Source organism: Vespa mandarinia, chromosome 10 (genome assembly GCF_050613455.1).
Source record: "Vespa mandarinia isolate Hongniang chromosome 10, ASM5061345v1, whole genome shotgun sequence".
In the NCBI taxonomy this organism is placed as follows: domain Eukaryota; kingdom Metazoa; phylum Arthropoda; class Insecta; order Hymenoptera; family Vespidae; genus Vespa; species Vespa mandarinia.
The window spans coordinates 552501-577558 of record NC_140819.1 but is presented as its reverse complement, the minus strand read 5'-3'; the positions used below and the strand labels follow the sequence as shown (position 1 = coordinate 577558).

The 25058-nt window shown below is 31.4% G+C and overlaps 1 protein-coding gene and 1 long non-coding RNA gene across 3 annotated transcripts in view; one reads left to right on the top strand and one right to left on the bottom strand.

Annotated features, from left to right (window-relative positions):
- Nucleotides 1-25058, bottom strand: part of dpr1 (defective proboscis extension response 1) — a 298154-nt gene that overhangs the window by 106857 nt on the left and 166239 nt on the right. The gene's annotated exons all lie outside the window — the stretch shown is intronic.
- Nucleotides 10505-11983, top strand: LOC146872690 (uncharacterized). The gene is made up of 3 exons (XR_014982649.1): nt 10505-10569; nt 11217-11382; nt 11468-11983. It is a non-coding gene; the product is annotated as an uncharacterized LOC146872690 (long non-coding RNA).

Genomic DNA, 25058 nt, shown 5'->3' with positions numbered 1-25058 from the left:
CAAAAAGTCGATTCTTACATTTCAACGTGAGACCATCCAGTATAAAAGTTCTTTGCCATGTTCCATCTTCGGCAATAAATTTTGAATTCGCCAGGTCCATGTTTTCATAGATCGAGACCATAAAGAATGCACGCTTCTTCGATCGCTTTGACTATTCTGGATTATACATTCTCATAAATTTTCAAGCTCGATGAACGCGTGCAGATTGAGAGAGATACGAATCGCGGTTCCTACCCAAGAGAAACATTCCGATTTTATACAATAATACACACACATACACACACAAACAGGAAGCTTACCTTCTTCGTCATGGTATCTACGATCTAATCTGTGTCTCTTTCAAAAGACTATTTTCAAATGTACGAATATAATTTTCTGTAAATATACTGTATATAGTATATATCTGTATTTATTATTTTATCTCATTAACAGATAAAAACACATATAAATTGTTTATTTTGCAATGAAATTTTTAATTTACTAAAAATTTATATTATTTCCGATTATAATCAATATTCTATTAGTAATTTCATAAAAAGAAAATTCGTACTATAGCTGGTTAATTTTTTTAATAGATTACTTTTAAGCATGTAATTATTCTTTTAATATTTTTAAATAATTAACATAAACATCTGAAAAATTCATGTCGATTTTGCAAAATCCATATGGACGTTTTACGAATAAACGATAATTGATCGCGATTAAATCGAAAAATATAGAACGAATAACAAAATATAATTATGTATTCGATACGATTTATTAACAGCGAATATAACTATTGCTATTTTAAGAATATTTTTTTTTGTTCTAATAAATCTAACCTTTTATTTATACTTTGCATATATATATATATATATATGTAATTTTTATTTCATATAAATACATTAAGTATATTATTTTAATATAATGATGCATAAAGTTTTCTTACTTTGACAGTTGTAACTTAATCAATCAAAACGTACCTAACTTAGCTACTTAATTAATCTTCCCTAAAATTATGAAAGTGATAAATGAGGGGAATTATAACCTATATTACGTAAGAAAATGTTAACAAAATATTTTACATATTATTCTGTTCATATTGGAATAACGTAGAAACGTTTTATCCAAATAAAAATTTCATGAAAGGAATGGAAATATTTAAAATTATAATTAATTTGTTGTATGTTTCAATCATTTATCTGATCACTTGAGCTTAAGATTATTCTCTTATCTTTCATTCTTCACTCGTCCAGAAGCCACGATTAGCAAATAACGGACTTGGAGTATTTCCGAAAACGTTAATTAAAATGAAATCGAGATAATTAACTTTTTTTTTTTAAGTAGATACGATTCGTTTAATGTTTGAGATAATCGTATATAATCACTTGTCACTGTGAATACTGCATTATTCACAGAAAGCGTATTAAAAGCAATCGTAAATTACTTTCGTCATTGCCTACGTTAAGTCAGCAAAATCGTTGGATACATAGGCAAACTTTCGACGAGATTTCATGCCGAGTCACTAAACGCGGATGATATTTACTCGGCTCTTACGCGGCAATCTCATTATTTGGAGGATTTCGTTTTACGACGATACTGGACGAACGCATTCGTGCTCTATACAATGTTTACATGTATATATAAATGTGCGTGTTTCTCTCTGTATGCGCGTGCGCGTGTTCGTATGCGTGTGTATCTATGGTAGTCAGTAAACGCATGGCTGTGGATCCTGGTTAAATTCACTTCGCATGACAATCAGAAGTACTTAGGCGAAAAAACTTTGACTCATCTATCGCATTCTTTCCTTCTTATCATTACAAAATGTTCAAATTTTACTGCGCTTCTCGAATAAATTCAACACTTCAACGTTATAATGTTTATAATTTCGAAGTTATTTAAACGTGAATGCGACGCTTCTCTCTCTCTCTCTTTCTCTCTCTCTCTCTCTGTCTCTCTCTTTCTCTCTCTCTCTCTCTCTCTCTCGCTCTCTGTCTTTTCCTTTCTCTATGTTGAAATTTATTTTTCACCGAAAAAATTTTTCATTTATTTAGAATTTCTCATTTCTGTAAATATATCCTCTCTATTCCGCTTCTATATATCCGTCTGCTTTTTCACGTTCTACGTGTAAATAAACCGGAGGAAAAAGTTCACCTGTCTTTCATACCTTTGTTTTATTCATTTTGAAATTTATTAGAGAAAAGAAACGGTTAAAAATATGCATATGCAGATACGTTTCGTTCTTCTTCGTAGTATGTTATAATAATTCAATGATATCCAATTTAAAAAAGAATTCTTTAAGAAAGTCAAAGTCATCAAATCATTGAATCGGTTGAAGCTTCGAAAAATTTTGAAATATTCATCTGTATAATTGACATTGATTATGAACGATCAACTATATTTAACTTTTTTCCTTTTTGAATCGTTTTAAAGCCGCAAGAAGAAATTATTATATAAAATAAGACTGATATTTCAAGTTGAAAAGTAAATAGTCGTTCAAAAGGGGAGGACGATCCATGAAGCAATTCGTTCTCATTCTCTCGGAGATAAGAAAAGCGTGTCGTGCTATCGGTCAACGCCGTTCCCGAGCTTTTATCAATGGGGAGATTGGGGGATGATGCATGACAAGGGGTGTTGGTAGGCAGTGGAGCAACGAGAGTCCCACCTACCAATAAATTCACCTGGCCGTTGCTGAGTATAAACGCTTGATCAATCGCTGCACGTGTTTACCGCGATAACACTTTGTAGGCTGGACGATGGGCTATAATGGAATTATCCTGGGGAGATAAATTTTGACGGTAGAGAGAGAGAGAGAGAGAGAGAGAGAGAGAGAGAGAGATACGGAAACACCTCCTAAATGCGTACACTTCGTTTATTACATTTCCGTTGATGATTATGAGACAACGACGACAATGATTTGCCCTTTCATATTTGATAATATACATATAATACCAATCCATATATTTCCTTCTGACGATTTTAAAGCACATCGCTTGAGTCCTATATTTATATCTATAACGCGCTTTGACGCAAGCCACCCACATAGTGAAATATCCATGCCGATCGACAAATTCCATTTCGAATGCCTTTGTGAACACGAATATCGTGTACGTTATCTCTCTATCTCATTGCATTCACAAAACGTTTTCTCTCTTTGTTTCGGCAGAGTTGCGAAAAACAAAAAAAAAAAGAAAAAATAAAAATATAAAAAGAAAAAAAAGTCGAAACAAAGAGTACGACGCGAAATGAGAGTCGACAACATGATATAACTAAATCTCATAAAAACAAGGGGAAAATTTTCTTCAATGCGATATTTGAGATATTTTTCAAGAATATACCGTCGATTCAGACGATATGCAGATAGAAGAATTAAACTTAATTCGTATATCCAAGCTAGACGCTATCGCTCGAAAATAAGATTTAAAGTAGTTAAAGAGAGAAGAAAGAAAGAGAGAGAGAGAGAGAGAAAGAAGAATAGGGAGATAGGAATAAATCATATTGTACTTGTTGTCAGAATGGTCGATACGAGTTTCTATCTCACAGATTTCATTAGACTCGATAGTATCTGTTCACTGAATATTCGAAGAATACTCCAAAGTATTTCCACGCTTTGTTTCTTTCATTTCACGTACCACAGACGTAAGTTCATCAGCAAGAGAATTTCATACGTTCAACACGTTTCCGACTACCATTCGATTCTTATGTAGAAACCGTAACTTTATCATCGGTTATTCGACTCGTTCCTTCATCTATACGCGATCACTGGCCTGTGAACGGGCTGCTTTACGAGAGTCTCTCCCCTTCCCCTTTCACGGTCCCACCACTCTCTTTTCCTCTTTCTTTCTATCTTTCTTCTCCTTCTCCTCTCATCTCTTCTCTCAGTACTCTATTCGAACGAACAAAATCAGTTGTTTATTTTTATGGATCTATATTTTGACACGCTTTATGCTTGGCTACGCCTTTATTGAACGTGTATATTTATTTGAAAGATGATTTAGAATTAGAGCGAAAATTTCGTAAAGTATTAAGAACATTTATACGATGTTTATAGAAATATAACATTTACAAAAGAATAGAATATATTATTGTTATATTTATGGGATAGGTTTATGATTTTAAAATTTATCATTGATTATTTAAATTATCATTATTAACAGATGTATAAAAATAATATATTTATGCGATAAAATATTTTATATAAATGAAATGAAAAGATTTTGTGAGATAGTATATTTGAAAATTATGGTTGATTGTTTTACCATGCCATATATATGTGGTAATATACAATACCAAACGTATTATATACGATAATGTATAATTTTAATGTTTTCTATATAAATATCATTCCCTGTATAATTCATAATATTATCAGAGATTTATCAGATTAAATATTTTCGAAGGAGAATATTTATATATTATATTTACGTATTTATGAGCGCATGGAAGGGCAACTTTACCAGAGAAATTTTGTAACGGAATTGAAATTATGCCGTTGCCAAACGTGTCGTTGTAGCGGGCGCACGCGCATTGTTCGTTCGATCCGTAAATTTGAGTTTATTAGTGAGCGTGACGTTTGTTCGCAAATAGAATTCCAGGTTACCGTACGATTCGGGACATCGGGCCTTTCAATGACGGAAGGTGAAACGCGAATACGCCTGTTGATTTCATCAGCGTCAATTGCGTCAATTCGAACGGAACATAGTCGACAAAATTCGATGTCGAAAACGAGTGAGAATGGGTGTTACTTCCAGTAAATCGACCAACTTTTTTTTCTCTCTCTGAGAGAATTTTCTCCAAGAGGAATGGGGTGTCATTTCCAAGAATATTTTTTCATCATCATTTTATGTTGCTCTTGAATTCGAACAAGATGTTTCTTCTTTTTTTTTTTATTTTTATCTATTCTGTAGATGCGTATTGTTTCTTATTTTATTTTTCAAGTTATAAGTATGATAGAGAACCACTGCTACCGGAGTTGGCTCGCTTGATCTTGCCAGAATGGAATTTAATCCTCCATCCCAAAGAAGATATTAACTTTTCTATCCTTCATTTTTTACTCCGTACAGAAGCAGATGAATATGCCCGTCTCTTTTCCGACCAATGATCTCGTCATCTTTTTTTTATCTTCTTTTCTTCTTTCACCTTCTTTTCTTCTTCCACCTTCTTTATTTTCTTCTTTGTTTTCAACAAATCCCTGAACGATGGTTAAAATTTCAAACTATATTGAAAAACATTAAGGAAAAGACGAAAATATGTATTTTGACGTTATTAATCATTCGTTCTTTAATAAATAACTTAAGACACGATGATAGCAGTTTGAATATAGAAATATCAGCAAGTAGAAAAGATAATTCTGTACAAAATAGAACATAACGTTATACAAAAGATATAGAAGAATATTCACACTAAAAATGTTTGAACACTTTTGAAGATTGAATTAATTATTTTTGTACTAGGCAAAACGCGTTTCAAAGTAACAAGTAAATAAAAATCAGCGTGTTTTATGAAATATTTGACGAATTAAAAAAAACAAATTTTGTACTTTCTGTAGTAACAATGAAAAGTGCAAAATAAATTTTATTATATATAATTCTGAATGCTTATTTTAAATTCGACAGACTTATTTTCCCTGCACCTGTATTGTTTATTACTTTGCTCGTAATTCAATTTTAAAAAGTGACTGAATATTTTTATGACTGTGTGTATGTTCTATATATATATATATATATATATATATATATATATATATATATATATTTATATTTATATACGCTTTTATAAATATATATATATATATACATATATGGAGGTAAGGTGCACATATGTAGGTAGAACGATCGAACGATCGTCCTTATTGCTCAGGCGATTATGAAATTTCACGTCCGTGGCTTTTATGGCAAGTATATTAAGGAAGTCGATTAACTCGCAGGAATTTCTTTGTGCATGCATCCTCCGTTAATGGAGCAGGTAAAAGGTTAGAACAGGGTGAAGGAGAGAGAAAGGATGGTGACAAGGTGGTATATGCTCAAAGCCATTCACCGAACGAGACACGTCTGAGGATGGAATTGCATTTGTTCTTTGATCGACGTAATTTATTTTGGCTTTAGGTGATTCTTTTTGTATCGAAGTGACAGATTAAATTTCACAATTATTATTTCCCTCTCTCTCTCTCTCTCTCTCTCTCTCTCTCTATCTATCTTTCTATCTATCTATTTATCTCTCTATTTCTTTTTCGTTCCTTTTACTTTAGAGTTTCAAACAGATATTTAATATAGATTACTTATCCTCGTTATATATACTCTTTATATGTATATGTGTGTGTGTGTGCGTACGTGTGCGCGTCCATTTATATAAATATACCTTTTTCTCTTTCATTCGTTTTGATAATATTTAATATTAAAAGTTGATCGATAATTTTTCAATACTATATGTAGTTTAGTTTAATCATATTCAATTATATTTTTACAATGAATTAATAATTTTGTCTATGTTAATATTATCACATGGCGGCAAAAGATCAAATTTTTTAATTACACAGATATATAAAATCAACGGATAGTTAAGAACTTTTGAAATGTTATTATGGTAATTGAGAGTTCATGTAGTATCATTATGGTAGTAACATGTATATAATAATTTATCATGTCGTACTTACTTCTTTGTAATACTTGAAGTTAAAAATTTATGTTAATGAGCTTTACACTGGTACGTAATCGAATGATAAAATGAATTATGTGAAGTTTAAGTCTAAAAAGTTTATAATCACACGTGATTTACTTTTTAATAATTGTATACTTAAAAATAAAAAAATAATAAGAAAGAAAAGAGAATAAAACAGAACCAAACGGGACAAAAATATAACAAATTGAAATTATAATTACAATGGTGCGTTTGTTCGATGATTAGTCAAAAAATGTAAGCAGATGATTCAAAAAATGAAATTGTATTATTGTAACCAAACGGGTTACACAAGAAATGAAATTTAATTCTGATGTTAAAACTAAAGATACAATTTTTCCGAAAGAATTTTATTGGTTTGCATGATTTCAACACTTCTGAAACTTTTATGATCTTCGTTTTATATCATGTCGAAAGCTATAAGCTTTGGTATTCAATTTTTTTAAAAGATCAAATAAAGATTATTCTTTTCTAAAGATCGATCATTAGAACTTTAATAATCCTGTTTATACTTTCGTTATATAAATATCATTTTAAATTACCGTAAAAAAATCGAAATAATTCGACATGTTACATAAGTTCAAACTAGTTTAATTTGATTTTACTCTTTTACTACGTTTTGCTATACTTTCTTTGCATTCTTTCTTTTTTATAAGATCGAACGCAATCACGTTTTACCTTCTCGAAATTCCATCAGCTAGGGAACGTTCATTACGACTAGTTCAGAACTTTAGGAAGTTTATGTCTCTGAGAAGTTTTCAAGCTTAGGTACCGACCTAGATATATCTCAAAGACTTTGACACCATTATTTTAAAATAATGTGTTCGGCCGAATTCAAAGTTATATAAATATGTTATACAGGGACGTATGTAAGTAAAAAGTTATATCTATGTACTTCATATATATAAATATATATATATATATAATGTTTTAAATTTATAAGATTAATATCGAAAAGAATTTCGTTAATCGTTCAAATTAATCAATTGATTTGATTCTTATCAGATTTTGTGACAATCCTTTAATTTATGAAATGAACAAATAAATAATTTGTATGAAAAGAAGAAAAGAGAAAATTTTGCAATACTTTCTGTAATTTTAAGTTCTTCATTTTTTTAATTGTTATGTCATATAAAGATTGTCAGTCAAGCCGAAATTAAGCTCAGGTTTCGTTATAATAACATATAGTTATACGTTTTAATCTTTTACAAAGCTCGATTCTTGTTATGATAAATCTTATTTTTCTCTTTTTCATATGTTATTTCTCTTTTCTTTCATTTTATCTTTTATACATCAACATTCTATTTTCTTTAAAAACATTATTTCAAGCTACATATCATACCTATTTACGTTTGGCGTTTCTCCAATTGTCAAGTAAATCGTTCCAAGGATATATTCACATTCCTTGTCCATCATTCGAAATGTACTTCGAATGCTATCATTTTTCATTCTTATATAAACCGACTACGACACATATAAGCGTTCTATTTTTTTTCTTTCTACAATGATAAACGTATACTCTCGCTACGGGTATTCTTTTATAAAAAACGTACGCAGGTTGACAGAAGACCTCTTGACTTACGAATGCATGAAAATACGTAGCCTTTTTTTACGTAATCCATGTAAAAAAGGGACGAAAGGAGAAGGATGTGATGAAACGACACGGTAAAATAAACATAAGCTATTTTCTCAAAAAAGAAACGTTTATATTCCACTGTCTTATCTTTTAGTATTCCTTTATATAATATTGTAATACATTGAGAAAACTCGAAATATTATTCCAATTCAATAAAATTATATTATAGATTAGAACGTTCATTTTATTCTTCTTTTTATTTATAATAATATAATAATATCTTGGGTAACGACGAAATATTCAATTAAATAAAATTAGAGATTAGAAAAATATCAGTTTCTTTTTCTTTTTATATTTTCATTTTCAACATTTTACACAAGATGTTTTCTTATTCTTCGAGATAATAAAAAATCTATTTGTGGCTCCAACGTGATTTCTAAATCCAAATTTACAATCGTCCTTTACTTCTTTCAGGGAAAGCCTCCTTCCTGTTATTTACATGGAGCAATTCGTCGCAAAGGAATTTCTCCGGAGACTTTCGAGGTGGTAGGATTACTTAATATTGTAATAGGCACGTAGTAGCATTGTAACATTTCTCTTGTCGTCTTTTTCCCTCTTTCTTCCTTTTTTTTTTATTCCTCCTGTACTACACACATACGTACACGTGTTGATTCCAACTATTTCAAATACTTTTTCCAATAATTAAAAACTATTCTTATGTACGTATATAGAAATATGTTAGCAAATATTGAATTTCCTTCGAATATTAAATGTTATTATAATCATTTCATATAAACAAATTGGGAACATGTAACACATTGAAATTAATTGTAGAATATATCACTAACACATCGCGATAGTAATGTTGCACATAAACGAAACGTCATTTGAAAATTATTGAAAAGATAAATAATCCATAATTATACAATACATTTATGTAATTTCAATCATATTGGAATATTATGTGAGGAAATTTATAATGTTTTAATCGCATTTTACTCGATAAATGATTTGATGAAATACTGAAACTTCGTTTAATAAAAATGTGAAATATTTCAAATTTCTTATGTAAAATCTTACTTTTTGACATGAGATGTGTCTAAGTTAATCGAAGATCTGCGATCTCGTATAACTTCATTTCCGAGTTGCCTTTGCTTTCATCGGCGCGTAAAGTTTACCCTCGTGAATTATTAATGCAATTCGCTCGTATGCAGTGTTAACTGGAGGTAAAGGGCTAGCCAATAACTATACTATACTATCTAATTCACTATTAAACTCAATCGAATCCTTGAAAAAATCGACGTACAGTCAATAATAGTATAATCGTATAGTTTTAACAAATTCTAATCATTTCTTTCTTTAAGTAAGCAGACTTTTCATTAAGAAAGAAGAATCAAAGAAAGGAATAACGTGAAAGAATTTTTAATTCTTTTCGTTTAATTACATTGTTTGCACATTTTAATTACCACGATTCATCGATTTCTAGATATCCATGAAACGATTATTTTAACGTTCGATTGTTAATTAAAAAAAAAACGGAGAAGAAAAAAATATTGCCAGATAACGTCACGGCTGATAATTTCACGAACGATTCTCGAAATAGCTTTCATTTTGTCTATACGATTCCTTCGTTTCTTATTTGGCACGAACTTCTCGTTGCTTCATCCAATGTAATCACATTTAAATCGACGATCGAAACGATTGGAAACCGTTTGAGAATCGTGAATTTCTCTTTCGTGAAAGATAAGATTAAAGGAAGGAACATAGAAGTATAATAAAATAAAAAGAAAGAACGAAAGGAAACTTTATAAATTTTACAGAAAAAAAGAATAAAAAAAGAATTAAAAAAAATAAAAGAAAGAAAAAAGAAAGAAAGAAAAAAGAAAGGAAGAAAAAAAACAAGAACGAATATTGTTACGTTAACTAAATATCACGTGACACATTATAGATCGAGTGCAATAAAGAAAATGGCGATGATACAATGAACTGCTCAAGCTAGTCAAAATTTTCTTCGATCATCCGAGAGAACTCTTTCACTCCTCTCATGAGAATCCATTCTAATATTTTCTATGTTGAAAGCATGGAATTTATTGCGGTTCTACTTTCACGCTCTTTCACTATATTCGCTGTAGCGTGAAAACTACCGCATACCTCTTCTTCTTTTTCTTTTTCTTTTTCTTTTTCTTATTCTTTTTCTTTTTCTTTTTCCTACGTTTGTATAAATGGAAAACATTTGCAAAATGGATTGCCATAAGCGGACTTTACGTGGTACGCCTCGAAATAACCTACGACATAGTTTTCTCTCCTCAACGGCCATTTTACAGCTAGAATACGTATAAGTATATATCCAATACACATTCGAATGATAAAAAGAGAAAAGAAAAAAAAGAAGGAAAAAAGAAAAGAAAAATCAAATAAAACGAATTATTCGTTAATAACGATAATTATTTGACATTATATTTTATTATTTAATCATTGACGTAAAATAATGAGAATATATTATCTATGTATTTGCCAACGTACGAAAATAATTTTATTTAATTTTAAAATAATTTAAAAATAATTTTTTCGAAGGTTAAAGAGTCGATACATATTTAATCATATTATGTTTTTGTTAAATATTTATAATGTTTGTTGAAAATTAAGATTTATTGTTATATTAATTATGTTATAAAATTTAATCGATATCGAAGCGCATGATAAATCAAAAAGTTTCAGTTCTTTCGAAAAACATAGATAAGGCAATTATTAAATAACAAAATTTAAAAGAATGCTCGCTACGTGAGATCATCGAATCATCAGGTCGAATTCGTAATATCGATTTTTTCATCGCATACTGAAATACTTTTTAGAATAAGAGCTTTGGTATGCACCGAGCACGAGTATATTAAAGATTTCGATCTTGAACGGAGACAATAGTCTATCGATGTGGAGTCTTCGTGCATAAAACTGAACGATATCGTTTCCTCTTTCCTGTTTCTCTTAGAGAGATCTGAGCTATTCTTACCGGATATATACATTCATACTTAAGAAGTGAACATGAATTTTATAAAATTTATCATCGGCAGAAAGAATTTATTCATTGATACTTGTCGAATAATTTCTAACGATAGATACAAATCGAGAACAATGTTATCGGAAAATTGTTCGCTGTAATTATCGAATTGACATTTTTTTCTTTTTCTATTATTTATTCTGAATATCTCAAACTACTAATGTTCTTTCTTGCTTTCTTAGAAGGTACAGAATACAAAAAAGTGATGCTTTCGTTAGCTTTCACGTGACAATTCGAGAAGAAAGCTCGGAGAACCAATGGAAAATAAGTCTGCCTTTAAGTGATTAAAAGAGCTATCAATCCAAAGAGAACGTATTGGCTTTCCGCTTCTGCTACTACTGGAGGAAGATAGAATCGAAAGAAATAGTAAAGTGCCTCTTGGAAAGTACGTTTCGACTTATCAAGATACTATCGTAATTAAGTACGACGACCTACTGTCGATAATAGAAATTTCTTAATCGGCAAGGGAAAGAGTCAATTAATGCGAGATTGAAATGTAAAAATCGGTTTTGTAAATGTGCATGAGACTGATTTGAAGAAGCTGACTTTTCTCAAAAAAAGAAAAGTGATATTCTTCGCTTTGATACTTTCTACATTATTTCTTAACCTTTATATCATAGGATATCTACAATATAAAATGAAGCATAGGTGTCATATATATACACATGTATGCCAAAATTTTGTAACAATATATTTATCGTCCATATATTTCTGTCTAGATGTATGATCTATTTATGATCTGTCTAGACATATTGTCGTTAATTTTTATGATATTAAAGTAAGTGTATAAGTCGAATAAATGAATAAAAGATTATCTTGAAAAAAGAATGTATCACATTACGAAAAAAACATTCCTCTTATGATTTTGGCATTATCTCTTATACACTCTTATAGAAATAGATTCTTATTTACTTTGTAATTACTCTCTCTCTTTCTCTCCTTCTCTCTCTCTTCCTCTCTCTCCCTCTCTCTCTCTCTCTCTCTCTCTCTCTTTCTTTCTCTCTCGTTTTGGTTCTCTGCAGAATGTAACGTTTTACCGGAAATTTTTCATTGACTGTTTAACAAGAAAATAAGCAACGGGACGCTCGTAAAGTACACGCGTAACCAACAGTAATTTCAGCAGTTTTCGTGGTTCTATTACTCTATAAAAAGTGTATAGCCCTTAGGCAAAGTTTCTTTCTTGTATCACGGACAACGCGATAAAACTCGTATAACCATTCCGATTACAATTCTCTTCAACGAGAAGCTAACTAGTCTCCTACTAGGAACGATAAGCGAGGAACTATATAAGAGCGAATTAACATGAAAAATGAGAGCGAACGAGCTTGTGAGCCAAAAGTAAAGAGGGGTGGGCGGGCGTAGACTTGTACATTAAAATACCAATAAAACAACTCGACGTTTCTTTCCATTTTTCTTTTTATTTCTTTTTCTTTATTTCTTATGTTCTCATTTTTAATACAATGAACGTGACGTTATATGAGAAAGAAAAAATATCATCGTATTTGTTCGTTCGTCCGAGAATGTATTTCAACGGCGTCAAAAACATCTACTCTAATTAAAGAAAGTTTCTTTGAATGAAAGAAGAGGAGGAAGAGAAGGAGAAAGAAGAAGAAAAAGAAGAACGACAATAACAAAAAGACGGGTAAAAAATTGAAGTCCTTTATTGTTAAATTAAATATATACGAATGACAAAATAAAAGTCTAGACAAAGCTCGTTATTCTTTTCGTTTTAATAATGATACACTATGATTAAAATAATTCCGAGTAAAAGGGATTACGAGAGGAAAGGAACGAACATTGTTTTCGAAGAAAGGATAAAACAGATAGAGGAATTCATTGGTACCCTCTGATGATGAACTTTGGATTGTGAAAAACATAAATGTATTATTGTCGATGTAACGCAGGCAGGTTTATTCATGATCAGTTTTAATTATGTAAAAAATATTTCCAATTTTTCTCTTCTTGCTCGCTCGATTCCTTTAACATATTATCAATACGTTAATATCTTTAGCAAATGTTAAACGTTCGTCCTCTCTCTTTCTCTCTCTCTCTCTCTCTCTCTCTCTCGAACATAGCTTATCTATTCATCTATATTGTATTATCCATCATTTTGTCAAAAAATTGAATTATGAAATTAGAAATGGTATGGCATATGTAGGTTAAATGATGTTTTAAATATTTTCTATATTTCTCCTTTTCTAAATCTAGATTTAATGATAAATCTAAATCTAAATCTAGATATTAGAAATAATATAGCATAGGGAAAGGTCAAAGACTAAAATCGTCCAGATTTAGTCATCACTTGATTTTAGTAAAGTTATTACGTAATATATATATTTTTAAAGCATCGTGAACATTCAAAATCCGATTAGTCGATGAACGAGCGAGACATTACCAAATACTCGCTACATTAAAGAGATAATTATGCGGAAGGTACGGCGTTGCCATTCGTTCATTGCCCCGTCGGTTGCAACTTGTAATTACGAACTTGTAATCGATGTTAATGGCCATCACTTCGAACGTATATCCGGTTAACGAAGTGCTTCAATGGCGGTCGAACCTTCACTCACCATTAAACTCGTTATTCTAATATCACTCGATTACATTACTAGATAAATATTCGTAATATGCATAAACTAAGGAACCGATGTGCTAGAAATTTTGTTCTTTACTCTATATATAGAGGAGTTTTGAGAGCAAATGAAAGTAGAATTAACCTCTTTCCAAGCGAAATTTCAGAAAATCGAGAATCGAGAACGACGCAATTTGCCGTCACTATCGGTGTGTTCTCTGGCTTTCCTCATAAAAGTCTTGTCGTAGAGCTCGCGAAAATGAGAAGACCGTAGGAGTTAACGGATAGGAGGGGAAAAGGAGGAACAACGTCGGAAATTACGACGGCGAGGGTGGCTCCAGTCGGATGTCGAGTAGAAGAGAAAGAGTAAAAACGGAAAGGAGAGGAGAGAAGAAAAGAAAACGTCGAGAGGAAACGTATTACGTATGAACGAGGACCAGCCGTTTACCGAGAGAAATAATTCAAAAAGAGTTCAGAGAACGAGAGAGTGAGAGTGAGATAGAAAGAGACCTCCTTTTATTCACAAGAGTCATCTTATCTTTCCTTCTACTGTCTCCTTGGCTTCTTTAATAAATAGTATGTTTAGTAAGTATGTACGGACGACATCATGGTGAGTAGTATTATCTTCTTAAACTCTTCAACCGAAGATCCCTAAAAGTTGACCAGATAAGAGTAATGGATGATATTTTTTTTCACCCTTTGAACGATGAGAAACTAAATAAAATAACGAAGAAGATAACCTCGTGAGTCAATCATATCCTTAATTGAGCCAGACTAACTATTATTGACATAAATCAATATTCTGTTTATGGATTATATCTAGTAGATTAGTAGGACCCTCCGACAGTCGACCACGTTGCCGTTGCAGGAGATAGGTCGAGGTCGCTTGCCTTCAAGAATTTATATGTTCCTTTCTCTTCCATTTTTTTCTTTTTCCTCTTTTCATCCTCTTTATCTTGAAATTTTTTCTTTTGCTTTCATTCTTTCCTTATTTTTTTTTTCTTTCTGTTTCCTTTTTTCTTTTTTCATCACTCTTCTCTCTTTCACTCTTGGAATTAATTTCATTATTACTAAAGTACAATTTTCTTCTCTACTTTTTCTTCGTTTTATTCTTCTTCTTCTTTTCTTTTTCTTCTTCCTTTTCTTGGTTTTCTTCCTTTCAGAAAATTCACATTTTTAAGGATAATCTTATTCGGTAGACATCACAAGCCGACACGAGTAACGTCCTATTTTAACTTTCTACGTTATATTTCGTACTACGTCTTGCAACGAGCTCTCTTCCCTTTGATCATTTGTCACTAAGTGGGGAGAGGAAGAAAAGAGTGGGAAGAGTGAGAGAGAGAGAGAGAGAGAGAGAGAGAGAGAGAGAGAGAGAGAGACCATTACTTGACTTCGTAGATCGCTACGTCGTTCCAAGTAAGTGCTCCAACGAATACATTTCTACGAGAATACGAAGATGTAAGTTTGACTTCTCGAACTATACCTAAATATACCGAACATACATACATACATACATACATACATACATACATACATACATACATACATACATACATACATACATACATACATACATACATACATACATACATACATACATACATACATACATACATACATACATACATACATACATACATACATACATACATACATACATACATACATACATACATACATACATACATACATACATACATACATACATAAATACATAAATACATAAATACATATATATATACACACACACATGTCTGCGTACATAGAGTTAGAAAAATATTCTAATGCTTTTTGAAATCAAATAACTTTTGTTTGTTAGACTTTTGGAATGACATTATCAAAGAAGGAGTATTTTCTATTTCTTTTTCTTTTCTTTATCGCAGCTATAAAAAAAAATGAAAAGATATTCCATGATTCATTAACTTTTTCATTTTAAAAAGTTTCTACAATTTTTTAAATTGTTCAAAAATAATTTCTCTATTTATCCGATCAAAGATTTAAAAACGAATCAAGATGAACGTTCGAATACATTAAAGTAATTTCGATCGTTGCAACGAGTCACGATCTCGTAATATTTTCGAAATAACGACCTTACTCCTCGTAATATTTCTCTCGGCATCACATACATATATACATACATATATACATACATATATATATACATATATACATAAGTACCTATATGTACGTGAAAGGTCTTACGAATTTACGCACGTCATGATCTTATAATCTAGAAACAAAGTGCCTCCCCCGTAGCATCTAGTAGAACTCGATAGCGTCACGGAAAGATTTTTGATGTAGGAGATTTAGCATGGTGATGGCTTTGGCATTCGTATGTCGATTTCTTTGATATTCCAAGTGGATTGGTAATGCCGATCAAAGAAAAAGAAAGAGAAAGGGAAAGAGAAAGAAAAAAAGAGAAAGAGAAAGAGAGAGAGAGAGAGAGAGAGAAATAGAAAGAGAAAGAGAGATAGAGAAAGAAAGAGACAAGTTCGAAAGACAACCGCGAGCGACGTTTCAATGTTATGGGGAAGTCTGTCGAAGAAAGGAAGGGTAGTAGGTGCATACCATGCTTATGTCTTCGACATTGAAAAGGGATCAGGAGAAAGACCAAGTAAGAGAGAGAGAGAGAGAGAAAGAGAAAGAGAGAGAGGGAAAGGGAGAGGGAGAGAGAGAAAGCATAAGAAAGTCGTCGTGCGAGTAACGGATGTGCATCGAAAATCGATTCGAAACGACGTCGAATGCTTTCTACCTTTTCATGAGAGAAGAGGATATTATTGCGGTTGTTTCGTCCTTCCTCGGGCACTGTAGTACGTCGGAAAACAGAGGACGCAGGTGCAGTGTAGAGAAATAGATGTCTTTTGATAGGATAACATTTCCTAATCGTGTGCATCAAACAAAGGGAAGTCACCATTAGGTGGATCGTTAAATATTCGAGTTTATCGAACAGAATACTGCTTATCGCCGTTGTACACCATCTTTTCTTATTGCACGAGAGAGAGAGAGAGAGAGAGAGAGAGAGAGAGAGAGAGAGAGAGAAAGCAAACTGAGTAACTTCGCAAAACGTACAACGAACGATAAAGTTCCTAACGATGAAAAAGGAAGAGAGAAAAGTAAGCTCGAGAAGAAAAAGAGATATTTTTTGTATGAAATCGCATTCGAGAATGTACTGTGAGAGAGAGAGAGAGAGAGAGAGAGAGAGAGAGAGAGAGAGAGAGAGAGAGAGAGAGAGAGAGAGAGAGAGAGAGAGAGAGAGAGAGAAAGAGACAGAGAGAGACAGAAAGAGTAAGAGAAAGAAAGATAGCGAAGAAACCGATACTGAGACTCGTTTCAAGATAATGCGACTTCTCTTACACGCAAAGTCGAGAGCAAGCTGGCTGAGCGATATTTTCTTGGACAGCATAAAAGGGATCGTCGTACTTTACGTGAACGTCTTTTGTTTCAGTTGAACAACTATGATAGTAATAACCGACGATATTTGTACATAGAGAAGAACATTTAATATTTTATCTATGTAATTTCGTTTGAGATACACTGTTAATAATAATTAATACGTATTTTGATAAATGATTTTTTTGACAAATTTCTTTTGCCGACACGATAATATAAAGATTTCTGACAATTAGTATTGAAATAAACGTTTAAACATTTTTCTTGAATAAAATATTTGTCGACTTTTATTCTAATTTGTTCTTATCACTTTGCAAATGGGCGCGTCTTTTCCACGTTTAAAAACGTATAGCGAAGAAATCCAGTTTTTTAATATAATAGTCAACTTGATAATTTACGAATGTTATTGATTTGAAGGAACTTGACTTTGTAAATAAAAAATTGTAATAATAAATCTAATAAATCTAATTAAATAAATCTAATTAATAATTAATCTAAGTAAAATAAATCTAATTAAATCTAATTTTATTTGTCACTTATGTAAAAATAAAAAAAAATATCACTTTCAAAATTTGTTCTTTTCCAAACTGTAATCACAGTTTTCCGTCTGCAAAGTGTTAATTATTATAATGCTACTTCTCCTAGGTAGGAAATAATATTAATTTTCGATAAATATTTATCTATTTGCAAGCTGCATAATAAAATTACATTAAATTAAATTAAATAAAAAAATAAAGAAAAAAGAAAAAGAAAAATTCAACGCGTAGCTTTTAAAAGTTAATCGCCGAGTTATTTCGATGTACATTAGAAAAATGTTTGTGCGCGTGGTCATGGAATAGCGAACGTTTTCGTTTAAAAAAGAAAACATCAATTCTTGCGGGTGGCGACTACGACGGTACTAGTTTTAGAGGGGAAAACTTTCGAATTACAGATAATAAATGTTCGGTAAAAAAAGGAAGAACGGTGTAAGAGTTAAAGGAGTGGGTAAAGGGAGGAGGGAAAGGAGGGTTTAGCGATCAAACATCCAACAGCGTTGCGATTCGTGTAGCGATGATAAAACTTTTACAAGGCAATAATCTTTGGGGAATAAAACGGACGAGTTTTGTCCCTGTCTATTTTACGATGCGCGCACTCTAAGTACTTTATGTAATATTTCACGAAACGCTTTCACGTCGTGCCATCTTTCTCCTACAATATAGACCACCCACCTTTTCTCTCTCTCTCTCTCTCTCTCTCTCTCTATTTCTATCTTTATCTCTTTCTATATCTCTTTTCGATCATTTGTCACGTCTCGAATTCACTCTCCGTTTACTTTGTAACTCGAAACATTTTACCTGAGTATTACGCAAATGCAATTCGCAAAGATTCGAATCTGTAGGCTACCATATATAACTTCGGACTTCATTTATAATAAATAAATACAATGTATTTGATTTATGTAAGCCATGGAAAAAATATTACTACATAATCGAAATCCGAATAACCTTTTTTACCCAATGAACGATGTGTTCTGAATTTATGAATGAAGTAATAAAAATTGATCGTTCGTTTTGAAAATTTCCAATATGAGTCTTATATCGAATCGTATTAGACAAATTCAATAAATTCATTTAGTAAATCTCGTCTATCTCTATGACATATAAAATACAAAGATTTCTAGTTATTGTTATTATGTTGTGAAAATTGATCGCCAATTTAAAAGTTTAATATTTAGATATTATATATTTAGAGCTCCGTCGTATAACTCAATATAAAAATATATCTCTCTCAGGTTTCCCATATGAGGTTTCTCAAATGTCTCCAGGAAAACATTTTTATGAAAAATAAATCACTCATAGATATTTTATGTTTATAGCTATCGCATAATCGATTATAAAACATAATCAAACTTCACATACATAATCGTATCAATCAATAATTTATCGTGGGAACGATCAACGTTTATCGATGCAGATTTTATTGCAATAATCTATCGTAGTTAAAATGTTGAGATCATTCAAGCCGTTGAATTTGACGTTCAGACAGAACGGCACCAAGAAACCAGATCGGATTTAGCTATAGAATTTGTGAAGTCAGTAAGCGAACAAGCGAGTGAATGTACGCGAAACAGCTTGGTTATTGTTAGTATTAACACTCTCATTATGCGAAATACGCTAGACCGCATTCTGGAAGCTAATAACGTTGGTTCTCATGGGAGAGAGATGGTAGTTGCAATTTGCACTAAGGTGAACATAACGTCCGGCATAAATTAAAATTTCATTAATTCATCTTTTGCCATAAATTGAAACTTTTCATTTCTATTTATCTTTTCTTATTCCTCTTCGATTGCTTTCTTTTAATGCATTTGCTGTAAGTTAGCTGTAAACATTTGTTGTAAACTCTATTAATTATTTAATTATCTCCAAATTTTTCTATAATTTGTACATTCAGAATATTTAAATACGAGATTGCTTAGTTTGTATTATGAAATATTTTCTATACAGAATATAAAATATCTAACATGCACGTTTCGAGTAACTTTTAAATTCTGCATTTTATGAAAAAATCATTATATATTCTAAAATAAGATAGCTTTTAGTTAACTTATATGCGTTGATAAGTACTATCAATTAAATATTGTCTAAATTTTCGATTTTCAGCTTAATAAATTTTATTATAAAATAATATCTTTTTAAAATCATGCAATTTATCTATATATATAATAAAAAATTTTATTGACAAATTAGTAATTTAAGTATGCACGCGTTAAATCATTCGTTATAATACAAAATCAATCTAATATCTGAAGCTTGCACAATGAGTTTGTAATTGATAAATTTCATTTCGATATCAAATACATATATACTTAAATACATATATTATTTGAAGTACTTAGTCAAATACATATATTATTTGACTAAGTACTTCAATTTATCACGATCGTCTCGAGATATCATAAAGATCGGAAAACTTCGTTATATTCGTAAAAAAGAGGATAAAGAGAGAAAAGAGGATGAAAAAAAAGAATAGAAAAAGAAAAAAGAGGAAAAGCAAAAATAGTCCTACAACGAGAGGAAATAGGAACTCTGGAGTGTGGGAGGAAAACGAAGTGTAGTGGGAGAAGTTGATCGATGGCATCGAGATTAATCCGATTTCCGCAGTGACTGTCCGATTATTTCCAATAATCCGCAGCACGCGTGTAACGAAGCGTGCTTTTCAAACGTACAGGATTTGTACACACGTCGTTAATGAAGGATTCGCATGTAGGCTAACCTGCAAACTGAAACTTCCCTTACTTCCATCCTTAAACATCGAAATTTAATGACTTAAGCGAAGGGTGAGAGAGTTCTATGAAGGGAGAGAGGAGAGGCACATGTATCCGGATTAGGTTGTTCTTAGGAACCAATAATTTTCTTCTAAATGCTTGGCTTAAAGATAATGTCTATGGTAGGAACCATATATTTGTTAATTAATCCTAGATAAGACATAGTATTTTCCCTTCATGGAATATATTTAATCATAGACAAAGCCGTGCTACAATTTAGCAAACTATTTTCTTGTTGCTTCGTATAAAAGTAGAAAAAAAACAGAATATTAAAGAAATGTAAAATATGATATGCGAAAAATTTTCAACCTGAAATACGTTTAATCGAATGTTTTCGATTCAAATTATAGGAAATTAAAAAATGTATCGTACGTATATTAATTTAAATGACCATAATAAATCCAAAATAAATTATACTTTATAATATTTCTCCAAATTTTTAATGACTTATATCTATTGATCAATTCTTTCTAAACGTATTTTTGCATCGTATTGTATGCGTTTCACAAATTCTCATTTTTTTATATATATTTATAATAGTTACAGTTTAGAATATAGGTTTTCTTCCAGTAAAAAACTCCGGCTAACATATAAAGGCCACAGAGATATGTTATGCATAGGTAGTTGTACTTGATTTCTAGTTTCCAGGGAAAATTCATTCGAAGTTCAAAGTGTTCGACTTTCGATGCGTACATGCAAGATGATGCAAGCTTATACCATCGCATATAAATTCCTCCGTAAGCTTGTTGAAAGCAACGCGGTTTTCTCTCTCTCTCTCTCTCCCTCTCTTTCTCCTTCTCTCTCTAGTTCTCTCTTGTTCTATACAGCACAGAGCAACCAAACAGTTCAGTCAATAACCGCAAAATGCGACCGTGCAATCAACTATTCCGGACTTTAATGAAAATTATTCAGATCGATATGCATGCTATCGAAGGGAATTGTAATAACTTTTCATGGAATCTCAAGATTAGAAATATATTGTATTTAATAAATATATAAGTTATTGTGTACAATAAAGTTTTGTTTATTATTTTTTTATGAATTTTCATTGTTTTTAATCATAAACTGACTCTCGACGACGATTAAGCTAAATGTAAAATATCATGTAGAATATTATATATTTTTAAATATTTAGATTCGTTCTATTTATTTTTCATTGATTATTAAAGATATGAATAAAAATTTCAAGATTGCTTTAAAAGCTACTAACAAAATAGATACTAAAAATAAATGCACAAAAATAACTACGTCGTTGTAATTTTTAAATCTCGATCTAATATCGGATAATATAGTTCTCGTGAAAACGAAGAAGAGTATTTTCGCTTAATTTTAATTTAATTAACAATTAATTAAATTAAAAGGCAGTTGACGTTTTTCGACATATTTATGACGATCATATTTATGACGATCATATTTATGACGATATTTTTGGAATCGATCTGGCTTCTATTTCGCGCAAAGTCGAACATAGTCGAGAAGATTCATCGAAGAAAATAAATCAAGAGAAGGAGACATAATACGCACACATACATACATACACGCACGAAAGGAATATATCTCTATATAGATACTATATATATATAAGAATGCAATTCACTTCCTCACGATCTGGACTTACCAGTTTTGATGTTCGAAACTTGATAAGTAGAACAAAGATTATGACCGTAGAATTCGCGCGAGACATTTCGACTTCGATCGAAAGTTTACGTATTTTCGCTCACAGGGAAAAGCTTGATCGGTGAAACTTCACGTTCCTCAATGTGGAAAGATGAAGTAAAGGAGAAAGAGGGAATAAGAAATAAATAAAGAAAGAAAGAAAGAGAGAGAAAAAGAGAAAAAGAAAGAGAGAAAGAGAGAGAGAGAGAGAAAGAAAGAAGGAAACAGAGAAAGAGAAAGAGGAAGGAAAAGAATTTGATTACGCCGTTCGTACTTCAAAGTTTACTGCCCGTAACGCGAAACGTAAGAAAGTAGCCGAGAGATCGCCGTCTGTAAAAATTTCAACGCGGAGATTTCCATCGTGTGCTTGAAAAAAGGAGATAGAAAAGGAGAAAGAGAAGAAAAAGAAGAAAGGGAAAAAAAAAGGAAAAGAAGAAGAGGAGACTTTTCGCGGACGGAAAATCGCTGTTCCTTACGATTTTTCTTTTTTCATTCTCTCTCTCTCTCCTTCTCTCTCTCTCTCTCTCTCTCTCTATTTCTCTCTCTCTCTCTATCTCTTTACTCTCTGTTCGCCATCTTACATCTTAGAATCGATTTCGTAGAAATTTTTTTTTCTCTTTTTTCCTTTCTTTCTTTCTTTCTTTCTTCTCTTCTTTTTTTTTATATTTGCAGCCATCGTATAAAAACTATTTCTTTCAAAAGTTCTCTTGTTTTTCATCGTTCTAGACGTAATCTTGTTCCCGGCAACGAACGAATCTTGCGAATTTTTCAAAGATTTATAAAACTTCTCGCTTCTCGATGGCTTCTCGAAGGATTATGGTACGTTCCAAAAAAGAAAATAAAAGAAAGCGGACTCGTTAATAGGGTATATAAAATGGGTGAAAGAATGGACAGAAAAGAAAAGAAACAGATAGAGATAAGCTGATGATATTTATTAAAGTGTTTATAATGATACTGGCTAAGTTAAAACCACACGTATACAAAGATATGAAAAAACTTCTTCACTATCTTGACAGTGAAGATCATGGTTGGTATGAAACGCAAATTATAAATGTATAGATAAGTCTATAAGAGATTAGAATTTAAATGAAGTAATATCAAAAGAAATCAATTGTACGATCCAATAGAGAAAATGAGAATGAAAAGTCTTAGAGCAAAGAATGAAAAAATTATTAGTTATAGTAAAAAGAAAAAAAAGAGAGAAAACAACAGAAAATAACCAAAATAAAAAAGGATATAACAAACTTAGAATTAAATTACAAACTAAAAGAGAGATAGAGAAAAGAGAGAGAGAGAGAGAGAGAGAGAGAGAAAGAGAGAGGGAGAAAGAGAAAGAGAGGATTTATTATACCAGGTTTTGCTTTCTAAGTATAAAACAGAAAAAAAAACAAATAATTCGCTGTCTCGTAAAAACCAATTACACACTATAACGTAAAATAAGTACATATAATAAAAATAAAAGAAGAAAGACGACAGAATAATAGATAGATGAAGCTGAAGTTCAAATATTAAATTAAATATTAGGTTATTATTAAATATTAGATTAAACATTAAGTTTAGTTATTCAATTTAACTATTGACAATATTTAAAAGAGATGAAAATAATTTTATATGAAATCATTCGAATTAAGCCGGAATGAAGATAAAGAGATAGTGTCTTTCGATATATTGATCGTGAGTTACGATATATATGTAAGCCACATCGTATACGCGAAATAATGGCAAGTATAGGGCGTTATGGTACTTCCGGTTAGGAAGTATCTCGCGCATTAAACCTGACTCCTGAGAATTGAATTCCCTTGTACACACGCGATAGCTCGATTATTATCATATATTTACATCGTCGGTTGTGCCGTTAATGCTGGCTGAACGGGTCACAGAGCAGCCCGCAAGTCGTTCTCTATAATGAATACGATCTCTATATATCACCGTGATCGCGCATAATTCAATGAGTAACACGAGCTATACCCTCCTCCCTTCCCAGCCGCTATCCAACCACTCTAATTATCCCGTAAACGCTCGAAATTTATGTTCCTCTTTGTGTTCAGACATTTTCGATATAAACAATACGCGTTTGCCTATCTTGCTAGTCATTTTTTTTGTTCTCTTCTCTGAAAATACAAATAATTACAAGCATAGAATATTTTCTCTGTCATTCGAATATGATTAAAGATAGAAATGAAAAGCGTATATATTATAAGTCCGCATTTGAGTATGTCAAGTGTAATCTACGAATAAATTTTAAACTCCTGCTTTTGAATCTCGTTCATTCACTTGTGACGTTAATCCTTTGAGCAGTGAGTTTACATAGTACTAGTCAACCACCTGGAGTGAGTTTGTTATGTATTTGCAACTTTATTTTTTTTTTCTTCTTTTTTCTTTCAAATCAGATAGTTCCACTTCGTCGTTTTAAGAAGGGAAGATTTGTTAAATTAACAATATTACTACTTCGGAAGTATACATAGAAGCTTATACTATAGTAGACCGGTTAAGGTATAATATTAATGTAACTTCGTATTGCTCAAAGGATTAAATCCGTGTCAATGCTCACGTCACGCCATTTACTTACTATACACAAATTACATAAATACACTTGCATCAAAATATCTCGAAGGAGATAGAAAATATTCGCTAATCTCGTCGTCATTGCCTTTGCAAGATGAAACAGCTGTTCTTATGTATAATATATATATATATATATATATATATATATATATATATATATGTATCTACATATACATATTATACATAGCTATATACTCTGTAAAAGCATATTGAGAAACTAAACGACGCCCGTTTGAAAATTCGACCTGTGCAAGCAGGTCGAGAAGGCATCGTGTCTCGTTCCTAG